We start from the raw sequence: 22138 nt of genomic DNA on the forward strand, positions 1-22138 counted from the left end.
TCACTGTCCACAGGCTCCAGAGCTGCCACAAGACCACCATCTGGCCCATCCTCCAGCAGAAAAGGCACCTGGCGTCGCAAAGCCAGGTTGTGCAGCATACAGCTGGCCACGATTATCTGGCACACCTTCTTCGATGAGTAGTACAGGGATCTACCTGTCAGATGGAGGCACCAGAATCTGGCCTTCAGGAGGACGAAGGTGCTTTCGATCACCCTCCTAGTTCGCCCATGTGCCTCATTGTAGCATTCCTCTGCCCTTGTCCTGGTATTCCTCACTGGGGTCAGTAGCCATGACAGGTTGGGGTAACCAGCGTCACCTGCAAATGTTGAGGGACAACTGTTAGACACACACTAACCCTTAGGGACAACCCCATACCCAGACACCTATGTCAACTGTATTGGGACCTTGACCTCACCTATTAGCCCCACACGGTGCCTCTGGAGTTGGGCCATCACATAAGGGATGCTGCTATTCCTCAAAATGTAAGCGTCATGCACAGAGCCAGGATACTTGGCATTGACATGGGAGATGTACTGGTCTGCCAAACACACAATCTGCACATTCATCGAATGGTAGCTCTTCCGGTTTCTGTTCACCTGTTCATTTCTGCGGGAGGGGACAAATGCCACATGTGTCCCATCAATGGCACCAATGTTGTTGGGGATATGTCCCAGGGCATAGAAGTCACCTTTCACTGTGGGCAAATCCTTCACCTGAGGGAAAAAGATGTAGCTGCGCATGTGTTTCAGCAGGGCAGATAACACTTTGGACAACACGTTTGAGAACATTGGCTGGGACATCCCTGATGCCATGGCCACTGTTGTTTGAAAAGACCCACTGGCCAGGAAATGGAGTACAGGCAGGACCTGCACTAGATGGGGTATTCCTGTGGGATGACGGATAGCTGACATCACGTCCGGCTCCAACTGGGCACACAGTTCCTGGATTGTTGCACGATCAAGTCTGTATGTGACCAGGATGTGTCTCTTTTCCATTGTCGACAGGTCCACCGGGGGTCTGTACACCGGAGGGTGCCGCCATCTCATCACCTGCCCCAGCGGACGTGCCCTATGGAGGAGAACAGCGAGCAGAGAGTCATCCAACACTGAGGTATCACAATGTCTTATTTTCAGAAACGTAATTAATCCACAATGTGCCGGTATCTGTCTATATTCCCGGCCTAGATAGGTGTGACGCAGTTAACATCCATCCCATGTGTCCTCCTGAAATTGCGGCTGTCTGACCTGTAAGGTGGGACAAGGGGATATGAGGTGACTGCGCTGGCGTTCTACACAGTCGCGGTGGGAGGTCGAAGACCGCAGTGCAATTCTGCATTGGTTAACATTGGGCCCTATGGGTCCCAGGAGCCAATAACGATGTACGCCGGCAGTGATGGTACGCACCGCCGCAGATGTGACCGCCATTTTCTGTCTGTTCACTCACTTGATACTTGACCTTCAACAGGAGAGGACCTACACTGCAAGTGCTGCTGTGACCTCAGTGTGGAGACGACGATGGCTCATGTGTCTGGGGAAAGGGCCCCTGCCTTCACTTCGGAGGAGTTGGAGAAACCAGTGGATGGGGTCCTTCCCCATGTAGATGCAACTGTGCGGTCCTCCAGAAAAACAGGTAAGTACCCTGTGATCATGCTGCATGGGCAATGCCTGTTTTGAGTGGTGTGGATGGAAGATACATGGGTCAGGGGCTGAGGCCTGCATGTGCGGATGGGGAGTGTATGTGCATCAGGGCAAGGGTGGGAACTGGGGGGCAATGAGTATGACGATCCGGACGGGTAAGTAATTTCCTTTTCCCCCTGTACCATTCCTCTAGGTCAGCGCCCACCAGAAGAAGGGTATTTGGCGTTCCATCAACAAGGACGTCCGGACCCTGGGGGTCTACCACAGATGGAGCACCCGCTGCCGTAAAAGATGGGAGCACCTGTGCCGCTGGAGCAAGAAGACGGCGGAGTCCCAGCTGGGGATGGCCTCCCAACGTGGGAGTGCTGCCCGTCGCACCATGACCCCCTGATGTTCCGGATCCTGGTGGTGGCGTATCTGGAGTTGGATGGGCGCTTGAGGGCATCACAGCAGCCACAAGGGGGTGAGTACACTCTCATTCAGCTGACTCAGCGCGCATTACAAGGTGTCTGGGTGGGGGAGGTGGGCAGTGGGTTCCCCTAGGCCAGGGTGAAGTTTGTAGGCAAGGTCCCTTGTGAGGCAGGCTATGTGGCACCCCAACCCCACCAGTGGTAAGAACCACCTACATGTAGTCAGGCTCCTGTGACTTCCAGGTCTGCAGCAATTGGTCTTAGGCCTAGTACCCCATGGTCAGCTGAAATGTCTAGGAACTGTTAGTGCATGGGGTAGTGCAGAGGGCTGCTCCACGTGTGTTGTGTCTGCCATCGGTAGTGGTGTTGCATGCACTGAACATGTCTTTCTTCTGTCTTTTCCCCCCCTTTTTGTGGTCTCCTTGTTCTTGTATGCAATAGCATCATCAGGCGGAGGAGCATTGGCACTGGAGCAGGAGGGAGCTGCAACCCACATAGCCCTGGAGGGTGAAACAACGGAGTCTGAAGCCACCAGTGGGACGGAGGGCGAGGGGAGCTCCACGGTGGGGACAGGAGCAGACAGCAGTGACAGCGACTCCTCCTCTGATGGGAGCACCCTTGCGGTGGCAGGCACCTCTGTGCTCACCGCATCAACAGGTACAGCCGCCACCCCCCGCTTGCACCGCCCTCCCAGCAGCCCCTCAGCGTGTGTCCAGTGCCCGCTCACCCAGGAGGGTGGGCATCTCTTTTGCCCCAGGCACCTCAGGCCCTGCCCTAGTCATCCCTGCTGCCCTCAGTGAGGAGGCTATTGACCTCCTGAGATCCCTCACTGTTGGGCAATCTACCATTGTGAATGCCATCCAGGGTGTCGAGAGGCATTTACAACAACCAAATGCAAACCTGGAGGGCATTCATTCTGGGCAGGCAGCCCAACAGAGAGCATTTCAGGCTCTGGCCTCAGCACTGATGGCAGCCATTGTCCCTGTGTCCAGCCTCCCCCCTCCAACTTCCTCCAACCAGATCCAATCCCATGTACCTCAGCCCATCCCAAGCACACCATCAGACCAGCATGCACACTCATCAACACACAAGAGTGGCTCAGGAAAACATAAGCACCACACACCCCACAGGCACTCACACAAGCACCATCCCCATGCAGACACAGCAACATTCACAGCCTCCACATTGTCCCCCTTCTCCACGTCCTCCTCCTCCCTCCCACTCTCGTCTCCACTCACACCTGCATGCACTACATCCTCAGCCACTGCCTCCATCACCAGCACGCCCATCACCACACACTGCTCACGTGCACTCACCACCCCCACTACCATGCACACATCCCCAGTGTCCTCTCCCAGTGTGTCTGTGAGCCCTCCTCCCAAAGTACACAAACGCAGGCACACACCCACCCAACAGCCATCCACCTCACAACAGCCTCCGGCCCTTGCACCTTCACCCAAAGTCAGCAGATGTACACCTCCTACAACCACTACCTCTACCTCCACTCCCAAACCCCCTCCATCTTCCCATCCCAGTGTGTCTAATAAACACTTCCTGGCTAACATTGACCTCTTCCCTACACCTCCTCCCCGTCCTTCCCCTAGGGCCAGGCTTTCCAGGTCCCAGCCCATCACCTCAGCCACCAAATCCCCAGACACAGTGGTGCCAGCAAGTGCAGGGTCATGGAGTGCGCCACCAATCAGGGCTGCCAGTGTGCCACGTAGTGAGGGCAAGGACATTCCACCACCTGCCAAGGTGAAAAGGTGCCCACATCCCGGAGGGAGAAGCCAAAAGTACCAGCCACCAAGGGCTCGGCAAAAACCAAAGGGGATAGTGGCAAGACAACTGCGGCACCAACAAAGCTGGGGAAGGGCCAAAAGCTGAAGAGCAGGTCAGGAGAGGGCATGGTGGCACCGACAGAGGGAACAGTGTCACACTTTCTGTCCACGACCATGCCAACCTGTACGGCGGCAAACACCACTAGCTGCCCTGCCACCACAACCGCCACCTGCACCGTCACCTGCACCGCCCCCGGCACGTCTACAGCCTCAGCGACAGTCCCCAGCATCTTCCCCTGTGGGCAGCCGTCTGAGGCTGCAGGAAACATCCTGCTGTGTCCCTCTGCAGGTGCTGACCCATGCACCGCCACCAGCCCGCCGCAACAGACACTGCCGCACGCACCGCCGCAACAGACACTGCCTCAAGCACCACCACCTGCACCGCCCGGCACGTCTACAGCCTCAGCGACAGTCCCCAGCATCTTCCCCAGTGGGCTGCCATCCGAGGCTGCAGGAAACGTCCTGCTGTGTCCCTCCGCAGGTGCTAACCCATGCACCGCCACCAGCAGTGCCGTAAGCACCGCCGCAAGCACCGCTGCGACAGATACTGCCACAAGCACCGCCGCCGGCCCCGCGGCATCCTCAGACACAGGCACCACCGCTGATATGGCTACCATTCCCAGTGGTCAGTCGTCTGAGGCTGGAGGAGAGTTCCTGGACCCTGGGCAGCTTCCATGAGGCATTTCTTCCATCACTTTTTACATTTGCAGGTGGAAGGCGCAGCCGCAGCAGTGTGGGGTATGTCGCTGCCTCCATGGCGTATCATGCTACCTGAACCTCGCAAATCTCGTGGCATGCACACCCAGGTGAGGGTATTGTACAAACCACACTGCACGTGGAGCACTCTGGGCACCATGCCCCCTCCAGAACCAGTGGAGAGATACATCCACTACCTCTGTCCTTGGCAGGATGAAGCACTCTGGGCACCAGTCCCCCTCCAGAACCAGTGGAGAATGACATCCACTACCTCTGTCCTTGGCAGGATGAAGCACTCTGGGCACCAGTCCCCCTCCAGAACCAGTGGAGAATGACATCCACTACCTCTGTCCTTGGCAGAATGAAGCACTCTGGGCACCAGGCCCCCTCCAGAACCAGTGGAGACTGTTATCCACTTGAGAGACTGTGGCTTTGCACTCCCCAGGATAAAGCAGTGGGCAAACCACCCACTGGAGAGACTTGTGAGACTGTGGCTTTGCACTCCCCAGAATGCAGCAGTGGGCAAGCCACCCATTTGGGAGACTTGAGAGACTGTGGCTTTGCACTCCCCAGGATAAAGCAGTGGGCAAACCACCCACTGGAAAGACTTGAGAGACAGTGGCTTTCCACTCCCAGGATAAAACAGTGGGCAACCCACCCACTGGAGAGACTTGAGAGACTGTGGCTTTGCACTCCCCAGGATACATCAATGGGCCTCGAGCCCCCTCGTGCAGCAGTGGCATAATGCGTTCATCAGGCTGAGGTGCTCCCCTCTCCCTCCCCCTGAGATTCCTGTATATTTTCGATCTGATGCCCCAGCAGTGTTCTCTCCGTTTCGAGTCAGGTATCATGTGTGGGCCTCACCAATGTATTTTGGGCCCAGTCGTCCACAGACAATGATTAGTACACTATATGGACTTGTGTAGTTGGTGTACATATTTGTATATACTGAATTTTGACTTTTGAATACTGGATTTTTCTTGATTACAATGGTTACAATCATTTCCTTTTGTCCTTGCGTTCTTCCAGGAGGTGGGGGGGGGGTAGATATGTAATGTTGCTGCATGTATTTGTGTGTCTGTTGTGTGTGGTGGTGAGGGTGGGGGTGTTGCATGTGTGTGTCCCTCTGTTTCCTCCCCCCTCCCCTGTGTTGTAGGCACAGTACTCACTGTGGTCGCCACATCCACTGTTCGTACTCCTCATAGAAGAGGAGGTAAGCCAACATGGGTAACACATGAAGTTCGGGCTCCATGGCATCCTGGTTCCTTGTTGGGTGTTGAGAGGTGAGTGATTTCCCTTCTGTGTACTGTTTCCGCCGTGCTTTTGATAGCATTGGTTCCGCCCAGGAAAAGGTGGCGGATAGGCCTCTTGTGATAGGGTGGGCGGTACTTGGTCTCCCGCCTGTCTGTTGCCGGTGACCACTGTGCTGTTTGTTTCTACCGCCGTGGTGGTCGGAGTATTAAAGTGGCTGTCTATGTTGGCGGTTTCCGCCACGGTTGTAATCCCATTTTATTTTTTTCGCCAGCCTGTTTGCAGTATTACTGCCGCTTTAACATCTACCGCCAGGGTTGTAATGAGGGCCTGTATTGCAAGGAGGAGGGTGGCATTGTTGGGCATTGCAGGAGGGTCATCTTCTGTGGGGGTGTCACAACCTTTGCCTAGCGGTCCAATTGTTCCTGATGAGGGGGATTTAAGTGCTTATCTTTAGCCATTCCCCAACTACTCCTGTAGTCTCCTATGTGTTTCAGCTGAACTGAGGCCTCCAGATGTTGGTACAATGTCCCAGGCAGTGTCTCAGTGGTGCCAAAAGGTCCAGTCAGTCATCTATGGAGTCTCTCTCGCTCCGAGAGGAAGGGGGATCAGTCCAGCATACCTCAATGTATATCGGCCCCCCATCAGACAGCAAGGGAATGCCCGGGATACCTACGCAGGTGGGGGAGGGTCATCTCAGGCCCCCGAATGGAACCCAAGGCTGTGTGAGTACTTCCTGTGCACTGTATGCCTCTAGCAGGGACCAGGAAATACCAGAGGGTGCCACTTCAGAGGTCCATCTCAGCACCTATCTGGCCTGTATTGCGGCCTGTCTGGCTCTGCCTCGCTGGCAACCTGGGGGCCACCAATCCACAAGCTAGCCCAAGTCCTTTTGCTTCACAGAGACCAATCACTCTCCCTCCTGGGGCTATGAAGCACCGAATTCCTGCGTGCAGCGCTTGGGTTGCCTGGTGGTCCCTCGAGCCACCTGCGCCCCACAAGGTTCTTCCTCCACTTCAATTGAACCCAAGTCCCTAAAAAGCTCACTATAATCAGGTCTTTCTTGCCCCCAAGCCACGGGGGCTGCAGTTGCACTGTCTCAGGACCGAAATATTGCCACAAATCTGACAGTGAGCAAAAGATGCAACATCAAGCACAGACTGGCCAACTATTTTAAGGCGTGGACCCCCTCTCACCTCAAGGTCTTCAACTTTAGGGCCATTACCCGGGTCGTGCCCATTCTGTCTATCGTCACCGGCCCAGCCAGGGTACTCCACTGCACTGCTGGTCACCGGCCGGCCCGGCACAGGCCGCAGTCCTTCAGTTCATTGGTGGCCCACCCCCAGCTACACCTTGAAGGCTTCTTGTAGTTTTGAGCTCCCCCACCCCTGAGATAGGGAGGCCCCTCAGGCACTCGTAGAGTACCGGGCGATGGATTACCGACTGCCTTGTTGCTTCAGACCATGCCCCTGCAAGCCTGATGTGAGTCCCAGCCCAGCGTCCAGTGACGACACCATAGCGTGGGCATCACAGCCAATTTCTACACATGGGGATTCCGACCCCCTTCCCGCCAGCCTGTTTCTGGAGGTTTACACCGCCAGAACCAGGATGGCGGGAACGGGTGTCGTGGGGCCCCTGGGGGCCCCTGCACTGCCCATGCCACTGCTATGGGCAGTGCAGGGGCCCCCTAACAGGGCCCCATGAAGATTTTCACTGTCTGCTTTGCAGACAGTGAAAATCGCGACGGGTGCTACTGCACCCGTCGCACCCCTGCAACACCGCCAGCTCCATTCGGAGCCGGCTTCTATGTTGCAGGGGCTTTCCCGCTGGGCCGGCGGGCGGCCTTTTGGCGGAGCGGCCATTTGGCGGTGACCGCATCGCCGCCCGCCGCGGTCAGAATGACCGCCACAATGTTTTAGCATTAGTCATTTCCAATTTCTCCATGTCAAAAATATCCTGGCAAACACCATCCCAAATGAATGAAACCTTGTATTTCAATGTTTCCCAGGTTGGTAGAAAATACATTGGGAGACTCACCCTCAAAGGCAATCATGAAAGTAAATCCTTCATAACCAGAACCTGTTTACTTGATTTTACCAATTTGTTTGTGCTCCTGGTGGATGCTAATCAATCTCCAAAACCAAGATGCTGACCTGTGATCAAGAGAGTAACTAACATCCTTGAAACCATCAGGCCCAAGGAACTAGAGACACTATTATCACCTAATTGGTCTCCAAGGAATTAGGTACTCCAACCCAGCAGTGACCTTCCAGCAATTCAAGTCCCAAGAAGTGTTTTCCAAACAATGCAAGCACTGAAAAGCATCTATTCACATTTAAGATGCATACAGAAACTACAAATCATTATCACCCTCATGAATCTGCTTGTTGATTTTGCAAGTGTCTGTATCCAGGAGCCCACAATATTCTAATTTCCAAATTAAAAATAATCCAAGTCTACAGAAATACAGCTCCTATATTTTCATCCCTCATAATACATCACATCACTGCTTTAGAAACTCCACTTTTCATCTATCGACAGACTCTGCCTTCTAAATATTCTGCATTGTACGCAGGTCCTTCTAAGACAAAGTGTCAATTTTTCTGATGACACTTTCAGCAAAGAACACTCCATTCTAGACATTCTCCTTACCCATTTAACCCCTCTGACAAAAATAGCATTGATGGAACAATGCAGGCATTAAAACATTGAAACTCAGCAAAGCTGATGGCATTGTATGTTTTTCATAAGTTCCACACAGAAGTAAGGATCTGGCAACTATTGTGATCATCTGTAAGTAGTGCATTAAACAGGTTTCTAATGTTTCTCCTGGTTTTTGCAGATAAACCACTTACACTAGGTGCTCATAAACAGTGCAGGCTGGGGGCTGCTCTTCTGTTGCTTCTTTGTGACCCCACATACCATTATATCGTGGCTGACCAATAAAGAGCACATCTGTAATCATGTAACCACAAACTATTTGTGTGCTCCTTCTCTTCCCACCACTAAACTGTCAAATTATGTCAACTAAGAGAGTCTAGAGCAACTGAAACACAACCAGAGTCAACTGCCCCTGAAAGCGCAGACTCTTGTTCTCGTACCAAAAAAGAAGCCCTGCTCAGACTCAAAAGCCTTCTGCAGATGGGCAGAAGAAACCCAGTCTAGTGTTTTCCAGCCCTGGATCACAGCGGCAACCCAACAGTCATGGTGCCACTATTAGTCCAAAGCCACGGCATCAGAAGGGGGCACGAATGGTTCATTTTCCAAGTGAGCTATGGCCCTGCCAAAGGACGATGGATATCCGAGCCTGTCTCTTGGTCCTCCTTAGTGTATCCAAAGGTAGAATCCCCGTCATGATCCATAATCTTGTTTTTTTCTTAGTTGCTGCCGTTCGCCCGCCCCTCTGATCACTCATCCACAAACATAAAAACGCTCCTTACTTGTGCCACTCTTCAAGTAAACACTATTATGCTCTACATCTATAGTTGGAGTTCTTAGGACACTCCAACTTGTAGAATGTTGCTTGTTTGATGCCATTGCTGAAACTCATTTGCGCAGAGTTCCACTGAATGTGATTTGGAGCACGCCTCGATGAGACAACAGCGGTGGCTATTTTACTGCTGGATGATTCTTATGAAATAAGAGCATTTTAGACACAAAACTTACCTTCCTGATGTTCCTTTGCCATAACATAATTTGGGGATGAGCAAGAGCAACCGCATAGAGCACACATGAGTCTCACTCAGTTCTTGGTGGTGCCAATTTGCTGTTCTGTCCGAGGTGCCAATCGAGGTAAGCACTGCTGCAGTGTACGGCTGTTTGCTTTCTGCACAGGATATTGATTGGCCTCTTTGGACATGGTACACTAGGCTGCACAACAACTTTCTTGTGGAGTAGTGCAGCTCCACAACACATGCGTCATGTGATGTTTTGTTGGCCATTTTACTATTATTTACTCTACATTTTGCCTATCCATAGGGCTGCATGGTACAGTGTTAGATGGCTGCCATCTTTATACCAGCGGCATAACTTTGGCACATCAGTTTAAATTGTGATTTGGAATTTGCCTAATGCTGCAAGGGTCAGTGCTCCTGTTGTCAGCCACCATCTTATCTGTGGTTCTACGTGTGGTGTGGCATCGATCCACCATTTTATTTCATAACAGGTGTTTAACATACAGCAAGGAGCTGCATAGGTCAGCACTCCAGTTGTTAGCCACCATTTTGGTTGTGGCAGCATCATTACACCCTGTACCGCTCTACATCAGAGTACCTTTCACCAACTCGCACTGTGTTGCCTACGTGCCCAGAATTAACAATGACACGCACACTGCTTCAAAACATTTTTCCACATAGCTTTGTGGTTTTGCCCTGTGTGTTTCATTATTCAACAGTGAGGCACACACCAGTTGAACATTTTGGCCATGATATGTTTGTGTGCATCAGTGACACGCACCCCAGTGTGAAATGAATTTGGCAGTTTTCTACCAGTGTGTCTCTGCTTAGATGCTTCGGTGACATGCTCATCACAGCTATTGAGGTGTTTGTTTATATTCTTTTCAGTTTCCCTGTGCCTACGTGTTATTGCCACTGTATTCTATCTCAATTAGATGCTCACCATTTTTCTTTTAGGTGTTGTTAACGTGTCGGTCCTTTATGAGTAAACGTACAAGGAGAGACGCGTATGGGTCGATGAACCTTTTGACTCTCTTAGAATAATCCTGCCAGAGTTGTAGCAATAATCATTACCCAAAAATCAATAATCATTAGTCAGATCAATAATCATTAATCACTTTAGTCAGTAATCTTCACACACCATGACTTCTCAGCCATGAATAACCACACCTTTAGTAAAGTTTAGTAATTGTATTTCCCTTTGGTTACAATAGTAAGTCATATGGATTAGTACTCAAAATCAATTTCAAATGCATATAAGAACAATATTAATTAGCCAAAAGATGCCAGAAACACAATCTAATTAAGGTTTGTATCACAATACATTGTAGAGCATCAGCGCAAATCAATAATAGAATCAACTTCAAGTTTTTATTAGCTCTGTCGTCCATAAAGTTCAGCAAAACATCCATCAACCATTTGTCTCTGTAATCTGTCAATCGTCAGGTAGAAAAAAAAACCCATCTAACTCAAATTAGCATCAGCATGTGCGACTTCATGCAAAATGATTTAGTGCAAGAATTTAGTAAACATCTAGCTAAGAAACTTACTAAGACAGCGCAGTTGGTACCTAGAAAGAAAAGGCACCAAATTACAAATTCAGTCATATCTACCTTTCCACAATATGGGTCAGCAAACAGAATCATTCTTCATCTCCAGGTCATCAGTTGATCAGCATCACATCAGGCTCTCAGTCAGAGAGCTTAAGCCCAATGACAGAATCTCAAATCTCTTCTAAAGTCTCCCAAAGTCACTCTTGATCTCTGGTCTCGTAATCTGAATCTTTTTCCCTCTGTCACGTTGTTATATCAAAGTCACCCAAACCATCCCCCAATTTCCAATTGGTTAATTAATCATACGTTATTACTCTACCCAATAGTCTTACTATCCCAAATCTATGAATTCTAATATTTCGCACTTCACACGTTGTTGATTGGTCTGCTTACGATGTTCTCATCATCCGGCTTGTCAGGTATCAAAATTGTTGCATCTTCTTCTCCAGTCAGTGCCTTCATTGTTCGCGTCCTGGTAAAGTACATCCAGCGTATTTTACATCAAATATGAAACATTACTAGAAACATCATCTTCTGTCCGTCGGTTCCCATAGAAAGCTTCGGCTAGGCAGTTTATTAGAACAATAAGCAGTTCACAGTTAGTTCGTTCTGTCAGTATCTTTCCATTAAACGTCAAGAAATACACCTTCTGCATGAGGCCTGGCAAAACTATGCCCAGACATTCACTAAGTTAAGGCCTACAATTAATAGGCAGGAACATGGATTGTAACTCTCAATATGACATATTACTACATTAATCTAATACATTTTCAATATTTCTCATGTGTTAATCATTCATTTAGTACATTTCGTGAACACTGGTGGTCATTCTCCGAAGTCACAATTTCAAACGTGGACATTATTTTTCTACGTTATATTATTTTCTACAGAATTCATAATTCAAAAATACATAGACATTCATTAAAAATTTCTAATTAAGACATTTGCATTAGCAATCCCTTCTCTGATTACTAAATATGTCATAACACTACTTTCTGCCACCTACAATTTTACAATTCTAACTCTTCTACATTTTGTCTCCTCCTTGAGTTTACCCTATAGATTCTTTCTCTATTTCTTTCTTCCCTCCTCTGATAATTTTTAGACTTTTTCAATGTAATTCTTTTGCACAATTTACATAACCCCCATATCCCTAATAGATAACCTATCACAATTAGAATTCCCTGTATAATTTTCAATAGTATCCCATTCCAAATACTACTAAGCCAATTTCCCACTGAAGCAAACCCTTTGCCAACCTTTTCCCAATCACCTGGTTCCTTCAATTCCTTCAAATCACTACTTGCGTTAGTCAGATTAGTAAGTAAGTCTCTTATTTCTTTACTGTTAGGGATGTATGAAGAACAATGCCTAGAGTTAATCATTTTACAGACTCCACATTCCTTCACTAAAAGAATGTATAAAGCAAGACGATTTTGAAGAGTCATAGCTCTATCCGCAGCCAATTCAGTATCTATCAGGAGTATTGCCCCAGTAAAATTTGTCAGCATGTTATCCACAATAGTAGACAACTTTCGAATTTTCATCGAGCTCAGGATGACTCCTACTGAAGGAATCACCACACCAAATATATCTTCCACTACCGCAAAAGAGGACTCCCTCCTCTGTCTCTTATGATGTAATTTAGTAAATTTCAGAAACTTTTTCAAATCTTCTATCTGATAGATCTTTGGGAATACTATCCCCAAATAACATGCCCCATACCATCCTCTTGGAAGACGGTAATAAGCATTTAGTCCACAAATGTAATAAATCCCCGGAATTGCAGGGTCCTGACCATTCAACATAAAAGTCCATTTACTCTGAAACAAAAACACATGCCTACATTTACTCGTACCCACAAATAAAGTGTCAGTGCGTGACTTTGGCGTATATATACAAAGCTTCCCTACGTGTAGTGCATCTAAAGCTAATTTCCATTGCATCTTAATTGCAGTGAAAGCATAATCATTCTTGTAAGTCCTTTTCTCTAAACCTTTTTCTAAATTCTCCTTCAGCTCCTTTCTCCTGTCATCAGTATGATCTAAGAAGCTCTTCTCTAAGGATGTAAGCATGCATGTAAGATTATTTTTATGATTATAAGCTGTGTCAAACATTAGTGTATGCTCAAAGAATCCTTTAACCAATACTATGTCATTATCCTTAGCTACTCTACTCAAATACCTAATAATAGGAACAAACGAAAACACAACGTCATGATTAGTGTAAAAATATTGAATATACTCCTTGTTATAAAACCTTGTTAGTATTAAACTATATCTTATGCCGCACGTTAGTGGAAGACTATGGTACGTGACTCCTTCCTCAACTGACGAAGGAATCTGCGTACACGCAAGACAATAACTTGCATACATCGTCTCAACATACTCACTCAACAAGCGATAGAAAACATTAAAAGAAAGTTCTCCCTGCACATTAGTATAATCATGCAAATATGTCTCATCTAGCTTAAACCTCTCTAAAGCTGTAAGGGCCAGATGTAGGAAACTACAATTTTGCGACTTGCAAATTGCGAGTTTGACTGACTCGCAATTTGCAACTCGCAAAATTGTATGCAGAAAGGTGTCTCAGACACCTTCTGCGACTCGCTATGGGGTCGCAAAGACCCACCTCATCAATATTCATGAGGTGGGTCGCAGTTTGCGACCCCATAGCGAATCCCTGCACTCACAGGGATGGTGGCCTGCTGTAGTCAGCAGACCTCCATGTCTGTGACTGCTTTGTAAATAAAGCAGTTTTTTTTTTCATTTTGCAGTTCTTTTCCTTAAAGGAAAACGAGCTGCAAAATGAAAACTAAACCGAAACCATTTGGTTTCATTTTTTTCAGAGTAGGCAGTGGTCCCCTTCTCCTGCCATCTCCTTGCTTCACTAACTTGCCCTTCCGGCCTCCCCCTGTCTGCAGCGCACCCTGCGCAGTTTCCTCCTTTCTGCACTTAGCGTCATCAGCTCCCCTCTTTCTCCTGTCTCCCCTTGCTAAACACCTAATCTCCTCAGAGTGTGACTACAAGGGAAAACCCCCCCCGGTTCTAGCCAGACCAGAGGCAATACGCCCCCAGCTCCGGGGTAAGTCACAATTGCATGCATGTGTGAGTGCATTCTTTTCAATTTTTTCACTGATTGCTGTGTCGTGTGCTGTGGTTTGCCACCCTTCTATCACTCTGAATTAATTGTGATCTATTTATTATTTACTATAGGCCTACCCTACCGTGAACTACCTGTTCAGGTAGGACACACACGTTTACTTTGAGCACCGTACTTATCACACGTGCTCCGACCCTGACGAATGCCCCTGACCTACCAGCACTTAGTGAGGGCAGAAACATGTTGGTCATGTACAACCCCTTTTAGACTCCAAGAGACATTATCCTCTAACGAGCCTTTTCCCCTTAGTTTTAGTCTTACCAACATGCACCACTATTAAAACTAACAAGAGCCACCGGTGACATGTTAGGTAATTTTAATACCCCCTCTGGATCACTGTAATTATCCAGTCAATTTAATTTCAGCACTCCCTCTGGTTCTTTTAACCAGAGGTCGAGTCCGCCTGAGTAGTATCATCTTACTTAGGTGGGGCTAGGTGGTCATATGATGAAGCATGACACTACTATGTGTGTGAGACCACCTAGTCCGTAAAGGAAAATCCCCTGTCATTCCTATAGGTCAACACAGCACCCCATATCAAGCAACCTTAAATAACCAGACACTGGTTAAAAGACTAACCCAGTCTTACCCCCTGTTCCCACTACCCCACACCTTTTGTGATTATATAGTTTCTTTTGGGAAGCGGTGTGGGATAGCCTCGCTTCCCTTGCTCTCTTTTTGTGTATATTTATGTTCAATATCTTCCTCTTGTTCAATTTCAGTAGTATCATTTGGAAGTAAAGTTGCCAGGTTCAGCACTGTACATCTTTTCAGTGTCACATTAGGAGCACCTAAAATACTTGTCTCACATCTTGTCAACCTGGCACCAGTCAAGTATTGTGTTTTCGTCCTTGCCAGTAAAATCTCAATAGAATGAGGGACCATTACGGTCAGGGGATATTCCATCACTACTCCTTCACACTGTGAAAGGCTCTGACCAACTGCGGCAACTGCTCGCAGACAACCCGATAAGGCTGCTGCAACTGGGTCCAAGGTAGCTGAAAAATATGCTACTGGGCGATGAGCACCTCCATTGACCTGAGTGAAGACAGACAAGGAACATGCATCACGCTCATGAAAAAACAATGTGAATGGTTTTGTGTAATCAGGCATACCCAACTCTGGAGCTCTGCAAAACTCTCTCTCAACTCAGTGAACGCCTTCATTTGTTCTTGGTCTAGTACTACGGGATAGGTGACGTCCTTATGAGTCAGCTTCTACAAAGGTTTTGAAATTTCTGCAAAATTCGGGATCCATTGACGACATTAGCCTACCAGACTCAGAAACATCCTGACATCTCTCTGTGAAGTCGGGGGACTCATCTGCAATACCATTGTGATCCTTTCTCTGGATATTTTCATTGACCCTTTCTCAGTTTAGTGACCCAAATACTTCACTACCTTCTGACAGTACTGCAACTTCAGTGGTGACACTTTATGACCAAACTTTCCCAAATGGTTCAACAGGGCAATCGAGCCATATTAACACTCGTCCCTTGTCTTGGATGCAATCAACAAATCATCAATGTACTGTACCAGAGTTGATTGAAAAGGTAACTCTAATGACTCCAGATTCTTTTTCAAGATTTGATTGAACAAGGATGCTGACTCTGTGTACCCTTGAGGAAGTTTACACCAACAGTAGACACGATTTAGGAATTTGAAACTAAAGAGAAACTGACTATCCTCATGAAGAGGCAAGGAAAAAAACGTTTGTGACAAATCAGCCACTGTGAACCATTCTGCATCGCATGGAATCTGGAATATTATATCAGCTGGGTTAGGCACTATGTGACAACACTTAACCACAATGTCATTTATTTTTCTCAAATCCTAGACAATTTGGACCTTTCACATGGCTTCTTCAAACCCATTATCAGTGAATTACATGGGCTGCTCAACACTTCTTTCAACTCTCCCTGCTTCACAAAATCTGCAATTATCTGAGCCACTTTCACTAGAACATCTTGCGCCATATTATACTGTGGAATCTGGGGAAACACTGCATTTGGCTTCAATGTAACCTTGATCGGCTCCACTTCTTTGATCAAACCTACTTTCTTCCCTGTCAAATCCCAAACATTTTCTTGAACTGTTCCCTACAAGTCAGATTGAAGCTCTCTCACTGTGAACATTGGGAAATACTCAATTAAAGGATCCTCCTCGTTTGTAGTTTCACACTTGGTCCCTGGAGCTGGATCTTCCTCATCATCGCTATTTGTCTGAATCTCAATTCCATCAGTTGAACAAGTAATCAAACACCTGGTTTTATACAACAAGTCCCTTCCCGGTAGGGATACTGGGCTCAAATCACAGACTACAAACTTATGCAGTCCCTGAAAATTGCCAATCTCAATTTGTACTGGATCTGTAAGCAGGTTAGTCAAATACTGATTTGCTATTCCCACGACTTGAACTGTCTTTCTTGAAAGGGGCAAATTCGGAACCTCTGCACATCTTACTGTGGAGCGTGTAGCTCTTGTGTCTATCAAAAATGAGGCTTTGTGACCCATTACCTTCTCTCTCACATAGGGTCCTCTCTGATCCACTTCTAAGGAAGCTGCAAGCACACATGACTCCCCATCCGAACTATCATTCATCCAGTTGCTAAATATTTTATTCTCACTGTGTAGTGGGAACTGGTGCACTGCGTTACTACTTCTCTCTTGTCCCTGACCAGTGACCTTTTGAGTAAGCATCATCTGTTGCTGCTCCATCGGGGCCTGAGGTATCTGCATTTGCTGTCTAGGTACCATGGGGACCTACTGCTGCATTGGTTGCAACTGTGGCATTTGTGCACGGGGCATTTGCATCTACTGTACAGGTTGGAAATTTTGCATCTGATTCCTATTATTTGGAAAAAATTGGATTAGGACCCCTCAACCTTGGTCCTCTCATATTTTGGAATGTATTGACATTGTTATTTTGCTGAACAACACCCTCCTGCACCATCATCGGACACTCCCACTTCCAATGTCCCATGGCTCCGCGAATGTGACATGGCACTATTTTCTTCATCCCGTCCACATCATTCTGAACCACAACAGTATTCAAATCCGGACCCTGATTCAGATTGACTCCACACCCTCTATCTCTCATCTGAGGTTGAAACATGACAGTTCCCTGCTGCTGCGGTATCTGTGGCACAAAAGTTCCCTGCACTCCTGACTGAGCTGCCTTAATCTGTATCACCATCGCCTTCTCTTTCAACTTTTTCTGCTTCAATTCAATCTCATCACTACAGTATTTTGCATACTGCAACACCTCATCAATCGGCTTTGCTTGCCAGCAAATCAAATGACTCTTAATCATCTGCCCTATTTCAGGTCTCAGTCCTTCCACGAACCTGAACACAAAATGCAACATGTCTTTCAGCTCAATTACTTCCTTGCCACTGTACTCCCTGAACGCCTTCAAAAATCATTCATAGTACACATGTATCGCCTCCTTTACCTCCTGATCTGTCCTATCGATCCACTGCCAATCAATATTCTTGGGCGAAATCCTCGTCTTCAAGAACTCAATCACCTTATAGTAATGTTTCATTACTTATGGAGATGGTGCACCTGTACTCTTATCTCTCTCTGGCTCAATTGTCGGCCAATCTTCTGCTCTCTTACATTCAACCCATAAGGTTTTCTCACAGACATTTTGAGAGTTTCACAAACCTATCTATCTGCTAATACCATTTAACCGGCTTCTCTCTCAATTTTGGATAATCATTTGTGAAGGACAAAATATCATTTCTATGCCACATGACATGAACAAAATGTCCCCCTGGGATTTCTCTGATTGGGAATTTTTTTACTGGATCCTTGTCCTGTTGTACATTTTCAGACACCTCCAAAGAATCTTGTTTCTTTTTATCTCTCTTCTTTACCCATCTGCCTTCCCATTTCTCCAAGACTCCCCAAACCTGAGCACTCTGCAATAGTTCTTTAAGGTGCGCCTTCATTCCAGCTGACCTCATGTGTTCAAAATCCTTTGCCTCAAAATCCAACCTGTAGCTTATCTTCAGATGCTTCGTTATCTCAATTTCTATGCCATGCTTTCCTACCAGCTCTGCTAATATCTGGTGTAGTTTGCCCACCTCTCTTGTGATTTTTGGACACAAGTATCTTAGCTCTGCTTCTGTGCTGGACTCTAGCCTATTCCCCCATTGTTCCTTTAACCTGTTCACCCACTTCCATGCTCAATCTGACACAATTGATCTGCTCCTCACCCTTAGAGGCATTCTGTGGGGTGCTCAACTTGTGCAACCATTCAGTCAACTGCTGAGCTGTCAATCCTTGCAATGAAATATTACTTGCGTTCATTGGTGACACCTGTTGTACTACTGCATTTGAAGTCTGCAGTGTCAGTAATTTCAAGATTTTACCTGCTCTAGGTCCATTTACATTATAGGGAAGTGCAACGAGTGGACTGAGATCCAACAAGTACTTCGATCCATCAAAGGTCTGACCCATGAAAGAGACTACCTGGGCTGACTCATTTGGTCCCCTCCTCACTAAACTATGGGTCATCTCTCCCTGCTCACTTATGCTTGGCTTCTTCTGCGCAAATAATGGCACAGCTGGACCAACAGTAATCGGCAGCGATATTGCATCTGGAGCGGCTGTAACACCTGCACTCTGTGGAAAAGTAACTCCCATGTTCTGATTCATTACCGGAGTCAAATCCGACTGCCTCCCTGTCATTGGCGTAAACCTCGGCATCCCCTGTGGCGGCACTTGGGGCAACAAAATTGGAGTCGGCTTGGTCTGAACCAGCAGTGGTCTTATAACCACCTGTTCCATAGGTATCACTAAGTTCGAAGTAGTCACTAGAATCAGCATATCAGGATAAATTCTCTGTACCGGCGGTGGATGCATCTGTGCCTGAGCCATTGAAGTAGTCAACACATTAGGACTACTCTGCACTACACGTTGTACCTGGCCATCATGAACCTGTACCGAACTAACTGTCCCCATTGCCTGTGCCGGGGCTGTTGGATCATCACTAGTACTTGGACCACCATCATGCACCGCATATGGTGGGGGTCGATCTCTCCATATCTGTGTAATAAGGTCCTCATCATCTCATTCTTTTTCCACTATGGAAGCCCTTTTTGCCTCTTTGTTCCCAGGCAAACTTTTATTAGTGTTTCTAGTCGCTTTCTTTCCTTCTGTCTCATCTTCTTGTGTAATGGCAGGAAACAATTTAACATCCTGCAATTTCACTGCTCTCTATTTCTTCTGTCCCCAATCCCATCTCACCTCTGCTAATGATGTTTCTACTTTTCTTACTCTCTTCTCGAATTTCATCTGCTGTTACTGTCTAGCCACCAACTCCCAAACATCTAATGCCTCAAATTGTGCTTGTCTCAGAAGGGGCCTTGATTCATATAGTGCAATCCGCAACTGCTCTAGAATTCTCAAATTAAACTTCCCATTCTCAGGAAACGCTAAGCTCCCATTTTTCTCTGTCAACTTGCACCTTTGCTTCAACCAAAGACATGGAGCTACACACCTCGCTCCTCCTTTACAATGTAAGCCAGTGTATTCTCCGGCAGTGTAGGCTCCCCTACACTCACTTTAATATATGTATCTCCCTTTAGGGCACTCTTTAATGCCTTAAAAAACTTCATCTTTTCTACTTTTTGTATATTCAAATCAAATTAGGAAATGACTTTTACTCCCAAGATACCTTTCACCCACGTTCTCAACTCATTGCCTCTCACGGACGGCTGCCAATGAATGCGCAACCCTTCTCACTAACCAACCTATCCCAGCGCGGCACCAATGACGTCACACTCACACGTACTGCAGCTGACAAAGTCTTGAGGCTTGTTCTCCGAACCTCCAATTCACATGAAACTAATGCAAATTATTGCGAGCACTAATCAAAACCAAAAACAAACCTGCTGGTTTACTGCAGGAAATGTAGCACAATCGCTTCAGAAACCTTACAGATTTTTATTGATGGCCCTTTTGCTTATACGGCATTTCCTCTTTCTCAGTTTCCCAGATTTGCAAGCAAAATTCGACCTGCAAATATTACTCTCCACTGATCAATGGGTCTGTCCTGGTGCACATAGGACTTGCCAAATCTCAGTCAAAATGTTTTCTCTCAGTCACTTAACTCATGCACTGACTCTTTGACCATGCCTGATCAAACTACTAAACCAGACAGATTACAACATATAACCAAGTGTCTCATACACTTTTCAATATACTCCGGTGTCTTAGACTACGCAGTGTCCGCACATCAACAACCACGTGGACAATCTTTGAGCACAAAGCGCCACACACATGTGAATGTGAAGTTCGACGACTTCCCTACTCTCATACTGCAGAGTGTGTACACTCCTACTACAACTTCATCTGGAGTACGCAGACTCCCTAAATCCCCTCACATATGTCACAATTCACCTGCGATTTGCATAAGCTGTGCAAGCCCAACCTATCTCTCTCACACTATCACTAGAACACTGAGAACATTCCCAACATCGCTAGCAGGATCCAGGATCAGGGAAAGTCAGTTCTGGGCTTAAGGGGACATCATTCTCACTACAATTGCAATTTTGAAAAACAAAATCCAAATCTCAATAATAATGAATCCTTAATGGATCAATCTTAGACTATCACCATAACTATTAATCACACTACCAATCACTTCTGACAAGCCTTCTAAGGAGACAACCATCCTCTGCTACCAAAAACTATTAGCGCATCGGTCTTTTATAAGTAAACGTACAAGGAGAGACGCGTATGGGTCAATGAACCTTTTGACTCGCTTAAAATAATCCTGCTAGAGTTGTAGCATAGTTCACAATAATCATTACCCAAAAATCAATAATCATTAATCAAATCAATAATCATTAATCAATTTAGTCAGTAATCTTCACACACCATGACTTCTCAGCCATGAATAACCACACCTTTAGTAAAGTTCAGTAATTTTATTTCCCTTTGGTTATAATACTAAATTGTATGGATTAATACTCAAAATCAATATCAAATGAGTATAATACCAATATTAATTAGCCAAAAGATGCCAGAAACACAATCTAATTAAGGTTTGTATCACAATACATTCTAGAGCATCAGCGCAAATCAATAATAGAATCAACTTCAAGTTTGTATTAGCTCTGTCCATTAAGTTCAGCAAAACATCCGTCAACCATTTGTCTCTGTAATCTGTCAATCGTCAGGTAGAAAACAAACCCTCATCTAACTCAAATTAGCATCAGCATGTGGGAGTTCATGCAAAATGATTTAGAACAAGAATTTAGTAAACATCTAGCTAAGAAACTAACTAAGACAGCGCAGTTGGTACCTAGAAATAAAAGGCACAAAAATGCAATTCATTCATATGGTCGTGTTTACCTATCAACGATATGGGTCAGCAAATAGAATCAGTCTTCGTCTCCAGGTCATCAGTCGATCAGCATCACATCAGGCTCTCAGTCAGAGAGTATAAGCCCAATGACAGAATGTCGAATCTCTTCTAAAGTCTCCCAAAGTCACTCTTGATCTCTGGTCTCGTAATCCGAATATTTTTCCCTGTCACGTTGTTCTACCAAAGTCACCCAATTTCCAAATGGTCAATTAATCATAAGTTATTACTCTACCCAATAGTCTTACTATCCCAAATCTATGAATTCTAATATTTTGCGCTTTACACATTGTTGATTGGTCCCCTTACGATGTTCTCATCATCCGGCTCTTCAGGTATCAAAATTGTTGCATCTTCTTCTCCAGTCGGTGCTTTCTTTGATCGCATCCTGGGAAAGTATATCCAGCGCATTTTACATCTAATATGAAACATTACTAGTAATATCATCTCCTGTCCATCGTTTCCCATAGAAAGCTTTGGCTAAGCATTTTATTAAGACAATAAGCAGTTCACAGTCAGTTCATTCTGTCAGCAGTTTTCC

Source organism: Pleurodeles waltl, chromosome 6, assembly GCF_031143425.1.
Source record: "Pleurodeles waltl isolate 20211129_DDA chromosome 6, aPleWal1.hap1.20221129, whole genome shotgun sequence".
Lineage (NCBI taxonomy): Eukaryota > Metazoa > Chordata > Amphibia > Caudata > Salamandridae > Pleurodeles > Pleurodeles waltl.